This window comes from Capricornis sumatraensis, chromosome 2 (assembly GCF_032405125.1).
Source record: "Capricornis sumatraensis isolate serow.1 chromosome 2, serow.2, whole genome shotgun sequence".
NCBI lineage: Eukaryota > Metazoa > Chordata > Mammalia > Artiodactyla > Bovidae > Capricornis > Capricornis sumatraensis.
In genome coordinates, this window is record NC_091070.1 from 34,063,978 (window position 1) to 34,069,019 (window position 5,042).

Below are 5,042 nucleotides of genomic sequence, written 5' to 3' on the forward strand. Positions count from 1 at the left end.
GAGATCAAATTGCTAACATCTGTTGGATCATAGAAAAAGCAAGAGAATTCCAGAAAAACATCTACTTCTCCTTTATTGACTATGCCAAAGCCTTTGATTGTGTGGATCACAACAAACTGGAAAATTCTTCAAGAGATGGAAATACCAGACCACCTGACCTGACTCCTGAGAAATCTGTATGCAGGTCAAGAAGCAACAGTTAGGACTAGACATGGAACAACAGACTGGTTCCAAATTGGGAAAGGAGTGCGTCAAGGCTGTATATTGTCTCCCTGCTTATTTAACTTACATGCAGAATACATCATGTGAAATGCTGGGCTGGATGAATCACAAGCTGGAATCAGGATTGCCAGGAGAAATATCAATAATCTCAGATATGCAGATGACACCACCCTTATGGCAGAAAGCGAAGAGGAACTAAAGAGCCTCTTGAAAACGTGAAAGAGGAGAGTGAAAAAGCTGACTTAAAATTCAACATTCAAAAAACAAAGATCGTGGCATCTGGCCCCATCACTTCATGGCAAATAGATGGGGAAACAATGGAAACAGTGAGAGACCATATTTTCTTGGGCTCCAAAATCACTGCAGATGGTGATTGCAGCCATGAAATTAAAAGATGCTTGCTGCATGGAAGAAAAGCTATGACCAACCTAGACAGCCAATTAAAAAGCTGAGACATTACTTTGCTGACAAAGTTCCATCTAGTCAAAGCTATGGTCTTTCCAGTAGTCATGTATGGATGTGAGAGTTGGATTATAAAGAAAGCTGAGGACCAAAGAATTGATGCTTTTGAACTGTGGTGTTGGAAAAGGCTCTTCAGAGTCCCTTGGACTTCAAGGAGATACCTTCAGTCAATCCTAAGGGAAATCAGTCCTGAATATTCATTGGAAGGACTGATGCTAAAGCTCAAACTCCAATAGTTTGGCCACCTGATGTGAAGAATTGACTCATTGGAAAAGACCCTAATTCTGGAAAAGACTGAAGGCAGGAGGAGAAGGGGACGATAAAGGATGAAATGGTTGGATGGCATCACTGACTTGATGGACATGAGTTTGAGCAAGTCTGGGAGTTGGTGATGGACAGGGAAGCCTGGTATGCTGCAGTCCATGGGGTCAGAGAGTTGGACGCAACTAAGTGACTGAACTGAACTGATAAAATTCTTTTTTTTTAATTAAAGTGGTAAAATTATAAATTAGAGATGCTTTCTACTTTCCCTCTTGCTGGAGATCCTTTCTCTTGTTCTACTCCAAACCAAATATCCTTACGTATCAAGGTCTCCTTCTCCAGAAAGCTTCCTGACTCTCCCTAAATTTACCCTTCCTTCTCAGGTACCCTTGGCCCAGGTTGGCTGGTACCTCCTTTGGACATGTATTCCATTCTGCCCTGTGTGCTGGGGCTTTGTTTGAATGCTTGTCTTGCTGGGCTGGAAGAAGCACAAGCTGGAATCAAGATTTCTGGGAGAAGTATCAGTAACCTCAGATATGCAGATGACACCACCCTTATGGCTGAAAGTGAAGAAGAACTAAAAAGCCTCTTGATGAAAGTGAAAGAGGAGAGCGAAAAAGTTGGCTTAAAGCTCAACATTCAGAAAACTAAGATCATGGCATCCAGTCCCATCACTTCATAGGAAATAAATGGGGAAACAGTGGAAAGAGTGGCTGACTTTATTTTGGGGGGCTCCAAAATACTGCAGATGGTGATTGCAGCCATGAAATTAAAAGACCCTTACTCTTTGGAAGGAAAGTTATGACCAACCTAGACAGCATATTCAAAAGCAGAGACATTACTTTGTCAACAAAGGTCCATCTAGTCAAGGCTATGGTTTTTCCAGTAGTCATGTATGGATGTGAGAGTTGGACTATAAAGAAAGCTGAGCACCGAAGAATTGATGTTTTTGAACTGTGGTGTTGGAGAAGACTCTTGCGAGTCCCTTGGACTGCAAGGAGATCCAACCAGTCCATCCTAAAGGAGATCAGTCCTGGGTGTTCATTGGAAGGACAGATGTTGAAGCTGAAACTCCAATACTTTGGCCCCCTATGTGAAGAGCTGACTCATTTGAAAAGACCCTGATGCTGGGAAAGACAGAGGACAGGAGGAGAAGGGAACAACAGAGGATGAGATGGTTTTATGGCATCACCGGCTCAAACATGAGTTTGAGTAAACTCCGGGAGTTGGTGATGGACAAGGAGGCCTGGCGTGCTGCGGTTCATGGGGTGGCAAGGAGTCAGACATGACTGAGAGACTGAATTGAACTGAACTGAAGTTGCTCACTTGGTTACTAACTTCTTGCAGACACGGAAGGTCTTAGTCATTTTTATCTCTTCTCTGGGCCTAACATCATTCTTCTCACCCAGGAGAGATGCTCAACTCAGAACTGAACTGGTTATAGGAACCATTTGTAATTCCCTTTGGGATTTTGGGTAACTAAAAGCAAAATGCAAGGGAATGCAAATTTCTTTGAAGTTATGTGATTTTCAGTTGAAATTGCACTGCCTGAAAAATTACTCCAGCTGAATGTGTGAGGCAGCACATGTGATGGAGAACACAACAGTAAGATAATGCAAGACACACAGATGCACGCACACAGAATTTCTGAGCCCATAGTATAAGTCTTCTTAAGATGAATACCAGTCAGGTGTGTACTTAATACTGAGGGAGTTTAATAATAAAAGGATATTCCTTATGGAGGAGACAAATGCTGTCTTGAAAGGTCTATCTGGAAGGCACCTCTTAGGACTACCCTAAGCTTTTTGAAAACATGGTCAGAATGACCTTCCCTTTGTGAAAAAGAACATTCCTAAAGGCCTTGATAGGAGTGAACTCTGTGTTAATCATGTTTCCTCTTTAGAGCTGTGCTGTTACAGAGAGAGCTTTCCCCTCAAAGCATGAATAAAAGCTATGCTTCAAGTGCAGAAAACATTTAGAAAACAAATTTCACCCCAAAAAAATTTAAAGAAGAGAACTGACTATAGTCAACAAGGCAATTACCCTACAGAAAATAGGGTTCTGTGATGTTTGTCAAGGAGGAGGCATAAAGGTTTACAGCCTCTGCCAGCCTCCTTTCCCGGACTCCTGCTGGGTTGGCCATCCTCACTGCTGGCAGCAGCTACCTGTGTGACAGTTGACACCTTGAGTCAAGAAGGAAGGGAAAGAAAAAAGGAGGAAGAGGAGAGGGAGGAGGCAGGCCCAAATATAGCACCATTGACTGTTTCCTTTTTCACCAGGCAGCATCTGCCAGCCAGCATAGCATCAGGAGGAGAGGCAAGATCGTAAAGAAGGGCAGGTCAAAGGGATGCAGAGCAAGAAATGCCAAAGAGCAAGAGGACAGATGTGAGGCCTGTGAAGAAAGTAACCCTCAGCAATATGGGGACTGGGGGAGCCGAAGAAATGATTCAAGTGTGTAAACAAAGCAACCCCCGCCCCCGCCAAGAGACTGCAGTGGAATAATGTTTTTGTCAGACTTACCCAAGTCCCCTCGTTCTGCTCCTAATTGCATTGACTTCCCCTCTCTCCTGTCTCCTTTGTCAGCTGCATTCATTTGGATCAGGAGTGCCATTCATTGGCCCTGGAGAAGGGAAAGAATGGGGGAAAATGCAGATGTTGACTCTCTGCTTTTGAATTCCTAAAAATATGTTCTAAATTTCTATCAGAGACTGGAGCTTTGAAGTCTTGGCTTCAGTGACTCAGAGTTAAGGTCCTGGCAGAGATATTAAACATAAATTAAGAATGTAGTACTCAAACATGGTCCAGATGGCATGGTGCAGGAACAATATAGGAAGAAAAATAGGAACCAAAGAGGGTTTTTCACAGCCCTCTGACTCTCCTGCACACATACAGGAAGAAGTTTGCCCTGCTCCTAGGAGTGCTGAGGGCGTGATGGAGTGAAGGGTCAATGGATCCCAAGGGGCTTTTAACTGGGATGAGGGCTGGAGTGTGTGGACATGGTAATCTGATGCCAGAGAGCAACTGAGGACACTGGACTATAACCAGAGGCCATCTGGTGTGATGTCCAAAGACCAGATGGTACGAGCTACATCTCAGTGATCAGTGAACACCAAGCGACTCCTTCCCACTGGTTAGTGGCCTCAGCCTACCCCCAGCTTAGAATGTCTGTGGAGAAGGGGAGACGTGGACCTTGATTAACTCAGGTCTGTAAAATTATCAAATAAGGTGAGTTATGTTTTAGCATACTTGATAACTTGAGTTTCAGAAATTTTACCTGCTACATAATTGTGAAGCTAAATAAATGCTAATATATCCAACTTACACTTAGGAGATTAATTTTATGTCTAATTTCAGACTTCTGGAGCATAAAAGGCAATAGAGTTCTCTTGAAGGTTAGTAGAACCTTCTTTTTTTAATCTGGGTCTGTATGTGTGTATGTATGTGTATAGGTTTGTATTCCAACCAGGGAAGGCCCCTACTCTTCACCCCAGATTATCTTATTTCAAGTAGTTTTTCCAGTGTGTTGGGTCATGCCTAAGTAGATAAGAACTTTTTCTTTAGCCTCATGTGTTTAGAAGTCCACATCATCTAAGGTCAAGCCTTGAATGAAAAGAACAGAGAAGTGATACAGTTATACTGACTTCAGAGCAGATGGCTGTTTTCTGGAGGGAAATGGTGCATAAAACACACAAACAATGAAATACTTGAGAGAGACATTCTCCACAGCAGTCGTGGCTATAAAATCAACACAAAGCAACTAGTTCCCAGGACTGGTGCAATGTTGAGAAGCATTAGGGGGAAATAAGAGATACCCACACCCTGATGAGGCATCCTACCTGGACTTGGAAGAGAAAGGACGTGGGATGGGGTGCATATCGTACACACAAATCTCAGATCGTAGACCCAGTTATGGACAAAGTAAGCTTATTTTTCTGTAAATGAAGTTAATACTTATATTGTGCTGTGCTTAGTTGCTCAGTTGTGTCCGACTCTCTGCAGCCCCATGGACTGTAGCCCACCAGTCTCCTCTGTCCACAGAATTTTCCAGGCAAGAATACTGGAGTGAGTTGCCATTTCCTTCTCCAGGGGATCTTCCT